The sequence below is a fragment of the Drosophila novamexicana genome, unplaced genomic scaffold (assembly GCF_003285875.2).
Source record: "Drosophila novamexicana strain 15010-1031.04,08,12 unplaced genomic scaffold, DnovRS2.1 tig00002203-arrow-arrow-pilon, whole genome shotgun sequence".
NCBI classification, from domain to species: domain Eukaryota; kingdom Metazoa; phylum Arthropoda; class Insecta; order Diptera; family Drosophilidae; genus Drosophila; species Drosophila novamexicana.
The window spans coordinates 27373-43398 of NW_020824959.1; the positions used below are offsets into that span (position 1 = coordinate 27373).

General features: G+C 44.7%; 1 pseudogene; it reads right to left on the reverse strand.

The window, feature by feature from the left end:
- Positions 1 to 3348: 3348 nt before the first annotated feature.
- Positions 3349 to 15507, reverse strand: LOC115769038 (annotated as a pseudogene).
- Positions 15508 to 16026: the final 519 nt, after the last annotated feature.

A 16026-nucleotide genomic window follows, 5' to 3' on the forward strand; every position in this document is an offset into this window, starting at 1 on the left:
TTATTTGCACGTCGAGATCAACGGATGCATCTCCACTCACCTTCTCGCAGCAAAAACGAGAGTCGCGCCAGTTAAGACGGTATCACTACCACGCTTAAGCTGTGTGGCGCCGTCCTTCTTTCCGAGCTCACCACGGCTCTTATTCCTCAGCTCCCCATCCAGAGTAAAGAAAATTTCAATTGGACAGACTCCACTATTGTTCTTGCCTGGTTGGATAAACCTCCATGCAAATGGTCTACCTTTGTGGCTAACCGGGTAGCCAAGATATCATCAACCAATTGCAAATGGTCCCATGTTCGATCCGAACCCAGCTGACCTAGCTAGTCCGGAGGTTTCTCCTCGGGAAATATTGGGCAGCACTTTGTGGTGGCATGGACCGGAATGGTTACAACTACCACAAAACCAATGGCCAGTTCCTGTTACGGTACTTGAGACAGAGATTAAACAACGCGCAGTGAAGTGCAATGTCTCATAGCTACCCTCCTATAGCCTCTGGAACGATTCTCCAGATTCGACAAGGCATTGCGAGTTTTTGCATATGTCTGTCGCTATATCCAGCGCTGTAGAAATCCAGCGATCCACTTTCCCGCCGAGCTCCGTAATGAAAAACTTACGAGAGTTCAGTTCCGACTTATCGAGTATACTCAACGCCAAGTTTATCCTAAGGAGTTTAGCTGTTTGCTCGATAAGAAGCCAATTCAAGGATCAAGCAGCATTCGCAATTTAACCCCTTTCATCGATCAAAGGGGTATTCTGCGATCCTGTGGTCGGGTGAGAGCGTCAACCTCGTTAGGCTATGATGAGCGATACCCCATAATCATTCCGGCCAATTGTGATTTTTCACGCCTCCTGGTCCGATTTACCCACCTCATTTGTTTTCACGGAGGCAATCAGTTGGTAATGCGCCTCATAAGAGCCAAATACTGGATCCCAAAACTCAAGGTCCTGGTAAAATATACCACAAACTCCTGTAAGGTCTGTGTAATACACCGTAGACGACTCCAGACCCAACTTATGGGCGAACTTCCAAGGGCGAGATCAACCTTTTTCCGACCCTTCACACATACGGGTGTAGACTTTGCCGGACCTTTCGATATTAGAAGCTACATTGGTCGAGCATGCAAAATTACCAAGGGTTATGTCTGTGTCTTCGTGTGTTTCAGAACGAAAGCGATCCATTTAGAAGCCACCACAGATCTAATCACGGAGAGATTCCTGGCCGCATTTTCGCGATTTATCGAGAGACGTGGCCTTCCACAACAGATGTATTCAGATAATGGGAAAACATTTGTGGGAGCGTCATCCGTTCTTTCGAGAGATTTCTTGCAAGCGACCATCAAAACTTGTGTTGGCATTTCAATCCTCCTGGCGCTCCTCACATGGGCGGATTGTGGGAAGCAGGTGTCAAAAGCTTTAAGACCCACTTCTACAAGTCCACCGCATCCTCAAAATATACATTTGAGGAGTTGGCGACTCTCCTCTCCAAGATTGAAGCCTGCCTTAACTCCTTGCCAATCTCTCCAATGTCGGAAGATCCGACTGATTTATTGGCTCTAAGTCCAGGCCACTTTTAGTTGGTGGCCCTCTTCTGTCAACTAACGAGCCAATAATCAAAGAAGACTCTATTTCTATAATTAACCGCTGGCAGCGACTCAAAGCGCTCCACCAGCAATTTTGCTTACGGTGGAAGAATGAGTATTTGAAAGAGCTCCATAAGCGAAACAAATGGCAGTCCCCTACAAGGGACCTCCAAGCCAATGATATGGTGATTATCAAGGAAGATAACATACCAATAAATTAATGGCGCCTTGGCCGAGTCCAGCTGGCTTGCCCAGGCACAGATGACAAGGTCCGCGTAGTGGACGTGCTTACCGCTCGTGGTGTCATCCGAAGGCCAATAGCCAAATTAGTCCTTCTTCCTACTAAGGCAAATATCACCACCAACTAATCCTTAAAAGCAACTAATCCCTCTTTCAAGACAAAATCATCACATAACACATAACATAACATAACACCTGTCCTACATCTTATTCTCCAGTTCACTTCTCTGTAGAGAACCAGCATGGCACCGTCAACGAAGGCATCCAATCAACGTCAAGGAACGGACTCTTTTAGATGCCGGGTGTGTTGAGGCATCCATGCACTAAGCAAGTGTCAGCGCTTCTTGAAGATCACGCCCGAGAAGCGTCTCCGAGCCGTGTTAATTAACAAATATTGCTCCGCCTGGCTCATCAGCATTCAGGTGAATCATGCCGCAGTGGAGCCAAGTGTAAAATTTGTAAAAAGGACCACCACACCTTACTCCACATGCGTGATCCCCGTAGCGCTCAACCCTCTCGGTCAGACAACAGGCCCACAAGAAGAGCTTCTGGCTCCTCGCCCTCCAGCGGCACATCACCCCCAAGCCCTAGACTTGCTACTATATGGACGTCGCTTACGTCCCTTCTCCAGCACAAGGGGGTCAGTATATTGCCCACCGCCATAGTGCTGCTCGACACCGGAAAAAGGACCCTTGAGACTCGGGCTCTGATCGATCCATGTTGTTCAGTTGCGGCTTATTAATGCAACCGTGGCAAGGGCCTATGGCCTTTCCGTCACACGCATTGGCGCAGAAGGAGCGTGCACAGCCGTGCTACGCTCCAAGACAACTCAGATGTCTCGAGAAGTGGTCTTCATGGCTGACCCGCAACTCAGCTGCATAACTCCAGCCCGAGCCATCAGAGCAGACATGAAGGACCCGTTCAGGAACGTCGCTTTGGCGGACAACGAATGGTTCCGTCCATCTCCAGTCCCTTTGGTACTCGGCGCCGACGTCTATCGAAACATCATCCTGCCAGGTATCCTCCCGAGCCAAGGCGGTCTGCCGATGGATACTTTTTTTTTTTTTTTTTTTTTGCGGCCAGGGACATTTAATTTATTTGATTTACTTTTCAACTGCTCATATAAATACTCAAATTGGATGTTTAGTCGCTTGTTTAGTTTAGTGCGGTATGTGCGTTACTAACTATAATATAAATTAACGGTTTTAACTAAAACGTTTCGCTTTTCATATATCAGTTGAAATTTGTCAAAAAAAAATGTATCCAAAATCAAACAGTCTAACGCCATACAATACAATTCAATGCTCTGTTTCAAATGCACTTTTAAAAGTTTACATTCATATGAATGTCCTTCTCGTTTACACCAAATATGATAGTGGATTTATATGTATTGTGTTTTACTTTGTATAAGACTCATTTGACAGCAACATGGAATTTTGGCAAAAACAAAATGCAAACAAAAACAAAAATTTTTAGTTCAGCGGCATTAAAAATTATGACAGAGTATGGGGGTTGGTTATCCGACTCTTTATGTCGTCATTTTGCTTCCACCTGCATGCATCAGGACCAAAGAGCCAACCATGGCAACTAGCGTGCGATCTAGACAAGTGACCGGATTGGGATATAGGAAACCGCCTTCATAGAATCCTAGATGACCGCCATGTGCCACTTCAACGTATGCTGATTTTTAACGAGTGCTCGCATACTCCTTAATTGGATGCAGCAACTCGACAGGCACCAGCGGATCATCCTTAACATTAATATACATTATCGGTTTTTCGATAGTGTCAAAATAGAATAGAGATGAGCTACACTTGTAAAGCTCTTGGGTCGACGCAAAGTTATAGACACGTCGCGTAAAAGCCTCGTTAAAAGCCTGGTTCCGGCAGTGTTCCAGCCGCTATAATCTCACGCTCATTGAGATTATGACGTGCCTTCACCTCATCAGAGAGCAGCACATGACGATGACGCAAAATGATGCTCTTCACGTTCTCGGTCATGATATAAAAATAGAAGCAACGGAAGTTCTGCCAGTTCAGCCATTTGGTGCCCTCGACGGCGTTGTAGCCCTGGCATATAGAGATGGCGCCAATGACACTATTCGGTTTAGTTTTTTGCATTTCACCCATGTACTTGGTCACGAGATTGCCGCCCAATCTGAAGCCAACGGCGACTATGTGATTCTGTTGATACTTTTCATGTAAATGCTCCACCATGGCGGCAAAATCCACTGTGTGGCCATAGGTGAATATGCGTGACAAGGTTACTTGTACGGTACGCAGAGCGCCAATATGATTCATAACGGCACACCGAAATCCATTGCACTGGGCCAAATGCACAAAGGTTCGTATATAAACTGATTCCGAACTATTCGCAATGCCCGGGCAAATAGCCACAGTAATGTCATCCTCCTACTCCTTCAGCAGCTGATAGAGATCGTATGTTAATGTAGAGCCATCGGGCAGCGACAGATACACGCGCTCACCCAGCGGCCAGGGGCAACGTACACGGCCAACAATGCTATGTAATACGATCTGAACATGACCGCTGAAACGCCATAGGGTCAAGATATCCTGACCACACTCTACAATTATTAGTTTTACTGTACTCCTCGTATATATGCAAAATCCTATTAAGAAAAAACATTTTGTTTTTCAAGATATATTGACCAAACTCGGCATTTTTACACTCTTGCAGAGGGTACTAAAATTTTATCGTGAAATGTGTAAGGCATAGAAGGAGACATCTTCGACCCCATAAAGTATATATATTCTTGATCAGCATCAACAGCCGAGTCGATATAGCCATGTCCGTCTGTCCGTCTGTCCGTCTGTCCGTCTGACCGTCTGTCCGTCTGTCTGTTTCCATGCGAAGTAGTCTCTCAGTTTTGAAGCTATCTTAATGAAATTTTGCAGAAGTCCCTCTTTCTGTTGCACGCAGCCCATATGTGAAAACCAGCTGGATCGGACCACTATATCATATAGCTGCCATATGAACGATCGGTCGAAAATTAAGTTGTTGCAAGAAAAAACCTTTTGTTTATCAAGATATCTTGACCAAACTCGGCATTTATTAGTTTTACTATCTCTTCATATATATACAAAATCTTATTAAGATCGAACCACTATATCATATAGCTGCCATAGGAATGATCGGTCGAAAATTAAGTTTTTGTTTGAAAAAACATTTTGTTTTTCGAGATATCTTGACCAAACTCGGCATTTTTATACTCTTGCAGAGGGTACTAAAATTTTGTTGTGAAATGTGGAACGCATAGAAGGAGACATCTCCGACCCCATAAAGTATATAAATTAAGATTTAAATAATAGTCCTCGCGGATTATCTATATTTAACTTTATTTGGGTAATGATTTATAAAACACTAGGCCGATACGCCGTAGTGAGTGAGTTAATTTACGCGCGAAGTCTCTGGGCCGATGTGCCTCAGTGAAAGCCGCATTAAAAACTAAACTTACAAAAGATTGATCAAAAATACCTAAACTATTGTGTGCTTTCACAACGGCCGCTAGAATGCTTAGCTTGCGCCTCGTGCGCTGCAGTCGTGCAAGAACATCCGGCCCAGAGCTATGTCAGCATCTGCGGCTGGTGTTATGTTGCATTTTGCTGACCCCTGTTAGCTCGTAAGAACATTCGGCTCAGTGCTATATCAGCATGTGGAGCTGGTGTCGTTGACCTCTGTTAACTGCTCCCCTTTTAAGTTAAGGCCGCCCTCGGCCGTTCCTATCTCGGCGATCACCTTCTTAATCTCCTTGGCCGATGCTATGTGAACCGACGGTAGGTGACTCCGACGTAAATTATGGTGCAACACACAGCACCCAACAAGATGGCTATTACCACGCTGTCGACGCTTCCCATTTCGTCCTTGACTTCCTTGATGATCTCCAGGTTACGTTCATTCAGGCGATGAAGGTAGGGGAGACTCAACACGTCTTGGTGGCCGGTGAAAGTTGACAAAAGGTTCCTCCCGGCGTGGAAGTGCAATTCTTAAGGGCAAGCACTTGATCTCCGCACTCATCTATAATGTTGTCAATTGTAGCACAGCATTCTCATGTGCAACTGGATACAGCATAACCTTTCTGCAAGCCATTTTGATTTTCGGGAACTTAATGATAAAGTGAAGGGCATTAACAGATTGTAATACTTTCACGGACGCAACGGACATAAGATCAAAGGTCATAAGGTCTTATGAAATATCCTATATTAAGTGTTATGTGTTAACTACTCCCCCTTCAAGTATAAGGCCGTCCTCGGCCGACCCAATCCCGGCGACGACTTCTCGTAACTGCTTCGCAGATTAATGCACAGCTTATGGCTCCAATGATGAATGCCACACGATAAGCTTGATCAGTTCCGGCGTCTTTCTTGGATTGCTGTATCACCTCCAAATTACGTTCACTCAAACGATGAAGGTAAGGGAGGCTGAGGACATCTTGGCTGGCAGTGATGTTCAGCAAGGGAGAGTTGGCAATACCCGGGACTCTGGATCTCAGTGCCGTTGTCCAGCTGAATCTTTGCGGACCCACCGTTGAGGATGATGATTCCGTCATCTACATGGGTGATTATTTCCAGGTTGCTCGGCTGGATCTCGCAGTGTGCCGTGCCACCTGCATGGAGCTCTTTGGCACTTGAACTCTCTAATGACAGACGACAAAATGTGGCTCCAGGTGAAGCGGTGCAACTCTGCAGTGTGTGGGTTTCTCCATCGCATTCGGCTATGACGTTGTCAAAATATCGCAATATGAAGTTCTTAGGTTGTCCTTGTGGACCACTATCCCTCTAATGAGGACCTCGGTCCCCAGGTCTGCTTCCACGGCCAGCCACGTTTGCGGGTCCAACGCCGCAGTCACGCACTTGTTATTCGTAGTCGCTCCCTTCGCCGCAGTCTCCGCTGCCCGAAGAGCTCCAGCGGCTTCGGTGTAAAAATATATGTAAATCGCACTGCGCTTGAGCGCACCTTTGTGAATCACAAGATTATGATCGCTAATTCACTGTTACTGCAGCTTACTGCTTCTTGTTGTAGTGTTCACTACGCAACTACATTTGTTAACTCACGGTCACTATTATTATTATTAGTGATTAGCTTGTTATTTTTATTATTTTATTTTTGTAATGTTCACTGCACGGCACTGTCGGTGTGACCGCAACTTAATGTTCGCTTTGTAAGAATTATTTTCTTTGCAATCGCGTGGGTAATCGTAACTACCACTAGTTGGGCGCCAATTAAGATTTAAATAATAGTCCTCGCGGATTATCTATATTTAACTTTATTTGGGTAATGATTTATAAAACACTAGGCCGATACGCTGTAGTGAGTGAGTTAATTTACGCGCGAAGTCTCTGGGCCGATGTGCCTCAGTGAAAGCCGCATTAAAAACTAAACTTACAAAAGATTGATCAAAAATACCTAAGCTATTGTGTGCTTTCACAACGGCCGCTAGAATGCTTAGCTTGCGCCTCGTGCGCTGCGGTCGTGCAAGAACATCCGGCCCAGAGCTATGTCAGCATCTGCGGCTGGTGTTATGTTGCATTTTGCTGACCCCTGTTAGCTCGTAAGAACATTCGGCTCAGTGCTATATCAGCATGTGGAGCTGGTGTCGTTGACCTCTGTTAACTGCTCCCCTTTTAAGTTAAGGCCGCCCTCGGCCGTTCCCATCTCTTCTTAATCTCCTTGGCCGATGCTATGTTTCTGGTGAACCGACGGTAGGTGACTCCGACGTAAATTATGGTGCAACACACAGCACCCAACAAGATGGCTATTACCACGCTGTCGACGCTTCCCATTTCGTAGTTGACTTCCTTGATGATCTCCAGGTTACGTTCATTCAGGCGATGAAGGTAGGGGAGACTCAACACGTCTTGGTGGCCGGTGAAAGTTGACAAAAGGTTCCTCCCGGCGTGGAAGTGCAATTCTTAAGGGCAAGCACTTGATCTCCGCACTCAGCTATAATGTTGTCAATTGTAGCACAGCATTCTCATGTGCAACTGGATACAGCATAACCTTTCTGCAAGCCATATTGATTTTCGGGAACTTAATGATAAAGTGAAGGGCATTAACAGATTGTAATACTTTCACGGACGCAACGGACATAAGGTCAAAGGTCATAAGGTCTTATGAAATATCCTATATTAAGTGTTATGTTTTAACTTATATATTCTTGATCAGCATCAACAGCCGAGTCGATATAGCCATGTCCGTCTGTCCGTCTGACCGTCTGTCCGTCTGTCTGTTTCTATGCGAAGTAGTCTCTCAGTTTTAAAGCTATCTTAATGCAATTTTGCAGAAGTCCCTCTTTCTGTTGCACGCAGCTCATATGTGAAAATCAGCTGGATCGGACCACTATATCATATAGCTGCTATAGGAACGATCGGTCGAAAATTAAGTTGTTGTAAGAAAAAACATTTTGTTTTAAAATATCTTGACCAAACTCTACAATTATTAGTTTTACTATACTCCTCGTATATATGCAAAATCCTATTAAGATCGGATCACTATATCATATAGCTGCCATAGGAACGATCGGTCGAAAATTAAGTTTTTGTATGAAAAAACATTTTCTTTTTCAAGATATCTTGACCAAACTCGGCATTTATTAGTTTTACTATGCTCCTCATATATATGCAAAATCCTATTAAGATCGGACCACTATATCATATAGCTGCCATAGGAATGATCGGTCGAAAATTAAGTTTTTGTTTGAAAAAGCATTTTGTTTTTCGAGATATCTTGACCAAACTCGGCATTTTTATACTCTTGCAGAGGGTACCATAGAACGAGACATCTCCGGCCCCATAATGTATATATATTCTTGATCAGCATCAACAGCCGAGTCGATATAGCCATGTCCGTCTGTCCGTCTGACCGTCTGTCCGTCTGTCTGTTTCTATGCGAAGTAGTCTCTCAGTTTTAAAGCTATCTTAATGAAATTTTGCAGAAGTCCCTCTTTCTGTTGCACGCAGCTCATATGTGAAAACCAGCTGGATCCGACCACTATATCATATAGCTGCCATAGGAACGATCGGTCGAAAATTAAGTTGTTGTAAGAAAAAACATTTTGTTTTAAGACATCTTGACCAAACTCTACAATTATTAGTTTTACTATACTCCTCGTATATATGCAAAATCCTATTAAGATCGGATCACTATATCATATAGCTGCCATAGGAACGATCGGTCGAAAATTAAGTTTTTGTATGAAAAAACATTTTGTTTTTCAAGATATCTTGACCAAATTCGGCATTTATTAGTTTTACTATGCTCCTCATATATATGCAAAATCCTATTAAGATCGGACCAGTATATCATATAGCTGCCATAGGAATGATCGGTCGAAAATTAAGTTTTTGTTTGAAAAAACATTTTGTTTTTCGAGATATCTTGACCAAACTCGGCATTTTTATACTCTTGCAGAGGGTACTAAAATTTTGTAACGCATAGAAGGAGACATCTCCGACCCAATTAAGTATTTATATTCTTGATCAGCATCAACAGCCGAGTCGATATAGCCATGTCCGTCTGTCCGTCTGACCGTCTGACCGTCTGTCCGTCTGTCTGTTTCTATGCGAAGTAGTCTCTCAGTCTTAAAGCTATCTTAATGAAATTTTGCAGAAGTCCCTCTTTCTGTTGCACGCAGCTCATATGTGAAAAGCAGCTGGATCGGACCACTATATCATATAGCTGCCATATGAACGATCGGTCGAAAATTAAGTTTTTGTATGAAAAAACCTTTTGCTTATCAAGATATCTTGACCAAACTCGGCAATTATAAGTTTTAGTAAGCTCCTCATATATATGCAAAATCCTATTAAGATCGGACCACTATATCATAAAGCTGCCATAGGAACGATCGGTCGAAAATTAAGTTTCTGTATGAAAAATCATTTTGTTTTTCAAGATATCTTGACCAAACTCGACATTTATTAGTTTTACTTTACTCCTCAAATATATAAAGAATCCTATTAAGATCGGACCACTATATCATATAGCTGCCATAGGATCGATCTTTCGAAAATTAAGTTTTTGTATGAAAAAAATTTTGTGTTGTAGTAAGGCGTCTGCAGGGCTTCCAGATGAACGTTGCTAATTCTGTATTGTTGATGGAGCGTTTCTGCTCTGCACAAATTTTTGGGAAAGTTTTAAGAAAACACGTTTGTTCGCTTGCAGGTTATTTTTTCTTCTATATTTTCAGAGTACATTACAATGTATTAGTGTAAGTGAGGTGAATTTTGTGTTCCCTGTACTGGTTCCGGAGTTACATGGCGGTTGGATGGCGACTGCCGGATACACTTCTTGTGTGAACATGCCGCCCGCCTTGCAGTATTGCAAATAGAAAAAGGGAGAGGGAAGTGGCTCTGTTCCTACTGGTGAGCGCAGGAGCCGGACAGTATCCACCCGAAGACCGTGTTTTGGGCCAGTGGTGCGCCGCCATGGCTCGGCAGGACACCTTGGAGAATTAAATCGAAAAGATGTGCGAGCCCAAAACAGATTGGAGATTTCCGGCTGGAACCAGCGATCGTCTGCCAATCGAACGTTGTTGAAAGGCTCGTTCAGTTTCTCGCTGACGAGCTTCGTTGGAGTTCGATACCGGAGATTTGGCATCACCTGCAGGATAACCTCTCGCTGGAAGCTAGAGGTCCGCGAACTGATAATGGCCGAGCAAGCGTTGTCTTTACCGACGCGGGTGACGGATAGCCCGGAGGCTCTTGGTTCGGCCTTGTTGTTGGCGTGGAGACATCGTGCTGTTACGTGAAGAAGGTTGAATAAATACATAATAGACATTACTGATGCGGCTTTATACGGATGGTCCGCAGACCAATGGATCTAGGATTCTAGTCGTTACTGGAGATTCTAATGGATGGAGAAAGGAGACTAGATTCTATCGGGAGCAGGATCAGCTTAGAGATAAGTCTCTTGGAGACACCTCAGGCTGTTAACACGTCGACCACTCGGACTCTTTGCTCGTCGCCAGGATAGGTCGTTTGGATTCGACCAAGACGCCAGTCATTAACTGGAAGATTATCTTCTTTAATAATGAATAGATCGTCCCGTTGTAAGTCTCGCGTTGGAGTTTGCCATTTGTTTCTTTTGTGTAACTCTAAAAGAGACTCATGTTTCCAACGGAGACAGAACTGTTGTTGCAAAGCCTTCAAGCGCTGCCAGCGGCTGATGATGGACGCGGCGTTTTCCTTGATCTCTGGCTCTGTTGCGGAAAGTAGAGGACCCCCGACTAGAAAATGACCGAGAGTCAGAGCTAGGAGATCAGTAGGATCTTCCGACATTGGAGATATCGGTCTTGAATTCAGGCATGCTTCAACTTTGGATAGGAGCGTGGAAAGCTCTTCGAAGGTGTATTTGGAGGTCGATGTGGACTTATAAAATAGATTTTTGAAACTCTTTACACCTGCCTCCCACAGGCCACCCATATGCGGTGCACTAGGAGGGTTGAAGTGCCAGGACAGTTTCTGGAGACTGTAAGTGGCCTGGAGTTGAGTCTTGAGCGCTTCTACAAAATCGCGCGAGAGGACTTTGGCCGCTCCGACGAAGGTTTTGCCGTTGTCGGAATGCATTTGACTTGGGCACCCTCATCGTGCCACAAATCTCGCAAATGCCGCTAGGAATTTTTCTGTGGTCAGGTCAAATGTAGCTTCTAGGTGGATGGCTTTGGTGCTGAAGCACACAAAGACGCACACGTAGCCTTTTGTAATAAGACAGGCTCGACCTGTGTAATTTTTCACATCGAAGGGGCCTGCAAAATCGACTCCTGTGTGAGTGAACGGACGAGAGAATGTGACTCTCTCCACAGGCAAGTCGCCCATAAGCTGCGTTTGCAATTTCTTTTTTCGAATGACGCAGATTTTGCAGGAATGGATTGTGGATTTGACCAACACCTTCAGCTTTGGAATCCAGTACTGTGATCGTATTAAACGCATCATGAGCTGGTTGCCTCCATGCAAGGATATAAGATGGGTGAAAGCGGTCAGAAGACGCGAATATGCACATGTGTATGGCAGTATGATTGGATGCCGCTCATCGTAGCCGAGTGATTCGGCCGCTCTTACACGACCACATGCTCGAATAATTCCCTTACCATCTAGAAAGGGGTTCAAATTAAGGAGTTTGCTGGAAGTGAGCTGTTTCTTCGTGCTCAAGCAAGTGCACTCTGACGAGTATGCTTGTCTCTGGGTCAGGAGAATGAGTCTTTCTTGTGCATAAGAAATCTCGTTGCTGTCAATTTCAATAGTTGAAGGAATCTGTCCAATAGAACCAGTCGCCGCCAGCGGAAGGTACTGAGTGCTGGGGACTGAGTGCAACGGATAACTCGGACAGAAGTGCTGCTCCGCACAGCTCTAGTCGTGGCAAGGATACCGTCTTGACCGGAGCGACCCTCCTTTTCGCTGTTAGGAGATGTACTGAGATGCGATCTTGTATCTCAGTGCGCACGTAAATGGCGGCCCCATATGCACGCTGCGAAGCGTCACAAAACCCGTGGCATTGAATAGTCCCCTGTGGGCGGAATTCGACCCATCTAGGGATGCGAATCGCACTAAGGCCCGGATACTCTTGCAGAAATAAATTCCACTTACTGAGAAGACTCTCAGGTAGCGGATCGTCCCAGCCCAGTTCTTGGAGCCAGATCTCCTGCATGAATATTTTTGCCTGAATAATGACTGGACCCAGCCAACCTGCTGGATCGAACAGTTTGGCAATAGGCTTCTTCGATCTCTAAGAAGTCGGCGCGAAGCAAGTGGTCCTTGGGAATCGCTCTTAGCAAGTCCTTTTCATTGGATGTCCATTTTCGCAAGGGGAACCCGGCAGATTCAAGGGCTTTGCGGAGTTCTGCAATTGATTGATCTGCCGTTGATTTGGAATGGGCTCCCGCTAGTACATCGTCGACATACATATTGTTTGCGATAATGTGACTTGCTAAGGGATAGAGCGAACGAACGTCATCAGATAACTGATGTAGTACCCGTATGGCCAAAAAGGGGGCACAGTTAACTCCAAACGTGACTGTGCTGAGTTCGAAGTCACGAAGTTCGTTGTCCTTTGTTCGGAACAGAATTCTCTGATAGAGCGTGTGTTTGGGATGCACAAGTATCTGCCGATACATTTCGGCGTTGAAGACATATCGGAAGAAGCGCCATCTTAGAATTTGAATGGTTAAGTCGGATTGCAGATCGGGCCCTGCATGTAGCACATCGTTCAGACTTTTACCATTCGATGACGGGTGGGAGGTGTTAAATACAACGCGGAGCTTGGTCGTGGTGCTGTCAGGCTTGTGAACAGCATGGTGTGGTAGATAAAAGTTATCCGAACCATTGCTTGGAGGGACTTGTCGTATGTGACCTAAGTCCAGATATTCCTGGATCACCGCATCGTACTGCTCCTTAAGGGGGGCATTTTTGCCAGACGATTCTCATTTCGTAGAAATTGAGCTAGTGCGATGGACCTTGAATGGCCTAACTGGATGTGATCGGAATTCTTGAATGGTAGTGTGACCAAGTATCTGCCGTTTTTATCCCTTTTAGTGGTTTTTTGGAAAGTGCGCTCACAAAACAGGTCGGATTCCTTTTCCAGCTTTACTGGAATATCCTCCACCTCCCAAAATTTTGTGAGCAGTTTATCCAAGCTCGCATTTGGATTCAGCGAGACTTGAGTCGAAAAGGATGCGACAGATTTGGCACTGGTCTTAGAAACGGGGCCTGTAAGGATCCAGCCGAAAATCGTTTCTTGACCAAGGAGAGTGCCACATATGTTGGGATAGGAACCACCTAACAATATGGATGGGAGAATATCGGCGCCGAGAAGCATGTCTATCTGTGAGCTTCTATAGAAAGAGGGATCGGCCAAGTGTAATTTTGGAAGTTCTTCCAAAGCGGTTTTGGGGGATGGTGTAGGAGGGCAAATTGCCTGCTAGCTTTGGAAGAACATAAGCCGAGGTTTCAATAAAATGGCAAAGTTTTTGAGGTTGAGCCGAAATAGCTTGATTCAAACCGGAGACCTGTGCGTCGACGGGTTGATAAGGAAGTTTAACCCTTTTGAACAATCGTTCTGAAATAAAGGTCGCTTCAGACCCAAAGTCGATTAATGCCCGAGCTGTATACTTTGTGCCCAAATGACACACTTGGATGACAGCCGTGCCGAGGAGAACACCATGTGAGTTTGCGGAAAAGTAGTTTTGAACGGTAGCTTGGGTTGAAGTCGAAGTGGACTGTATAGACGAAGGAGGGTTCAAAACTATTGGTGTTGTGGAAGCTGAGGGCACCTGGGGTCTGTCACGGTGGAGCAGCGTGTTGTGAAGTCCCTTGCACGTGAAACAACTATGTGCGCTGGTGCAGTCTTTCAACTGGTGCTGTCTGGCGTAGCAGTTAAAGCACAACTTTTGTTGCTTAATGACGGAAACTCTCTCGGGTACGGATATTTGAAGAAAACGTGGGCATAGACGCACGGGATGGTTTTCCTTCTTACACAATTTGCAGTGTTGTGACTTTGTAGTCACTGTTGCTTCGAAGGTTCTCAGGTGGTTGGACTCTTTTCTTGTGGGTTTGGACTGGGGTGGCGTATGTGCGGTATCGCCTCCAAGGTGCGATATCGGTCGATCAGAAATGAATTCATCTCGGACCATTGATGTATCTCTGCCTTATCGTGGAGTGATTGTTCCCATAACGACAGCGTGAGCTTAGGCAATTTAGAGGAGCACAAGAAAATAAGCAGACAATCCCAATTTTCCGTGCTCACCCTGGACAAGTCGAGAGCCGTTAAACATCCCTGGATTGTGCCCTGAAGCTCTTTAAGGGCGGCTCCAGACTCTTGTGTTGCTGAGGGGAGATTGAAAAGAATTTTTAATTGACTATTGAATAATAGTCGCTTATTCTCAAATCTTTGTCAGGCTCGACCACGCTGACTGAAAGCCATCATTCGCGAGCCGGGACTTGGAGACAATTGCCCTAGCTTCGCCGCTGGTTTTGGAATTAAGGTGGAACAATTTTTCCACCGGCGTCAATCTTGGATTGTTAATATAAACCGCTGTAAACAGGTCTCGGAAAGTAGGCCAGCGTAGGTAATCCCCACTGAAAACTTCAGTGTCGCATGGCGGGAGACTGCAACCCCTGGACATGGACAAGTTGGAGGGGGGTTGCTCAGCTTGTCTATTTAAAGCCGTGGCTCTTTCTATTTTTTCACTTAGTTGAGCCGCACATCGCTCGTAAACGGAGTACGAGTAATCGTATTTGGCTTGCATAGCCACGAAGTGACTGCTGCTGCAAGCGCCTTGGTTGAGAGCTTTGGAACATAACTCGTACTCGCGTTCTACCTTTTCCCATAAAGTCTTAATCTGATCTCGTCGGACTTGGAGAGTGAACAGTGACACGTCACTGTCCACTGCGTCATTGATCTTCACTTTAAACTGGCCTAGTCGGTCAGTTATAGAAACAAAGTCATTCAGTGCCATTTCGCTTGACTTCTGCATTTTTTGCGTAGTCGAACGGGTAATTTTTGGGGTAATATGTCTTGTTGGAATCGGACTCACAGTCTTGCGGACGGTTGTGCTGCTACTCTCGACCTTGAGTTTCCCGAAAACTGCTCTAGGTGAGGTTAAAGGTCGCTTTGACTCCTTAACGGACGGTGCTGTGAGTCGTTTGTGGCTGTTTTGATCACCACCGATCGGCATACTAGGCTCTTCACAGAGCCAGAAATTGTAATAACCAGGTGAAATGTGATCAAATACAAATAATTTGAATCAGCCGAGCGAAAACGGACTAAGAAATGGCCCAGGAACAATGGAATCGAGATATCAGAATAAAATGGAATGACCGAAATTGTGTTCACTATTGAGTCCAACGAAATCGGAAAGTTTTGTTATATTAATTATTTTACTAATAATTTACTAAATTGATGCTTATTGCTTATTAATTGTTGAGCTCACGAAAAGGACGTTTATTCTAAACGCAGCTCAATGGAAGGTTTTCTGTCATAGAATTATTTGTATAATTTGTTATTTTATGAAAAATCGCACGGATATTCGATTTATTACGCAACTTGACTTATAATTATGATTTATACATTTTTATAAGAATAAGAAAAAGTAATGCATATGTTTGTATTTTATTAAGTTAAGAACGCAGCTCAATGGCAAAGTGGAAACATACAAAATATAAAAGTTTCTCAGAAAAAGTTTATCGAAAAACGA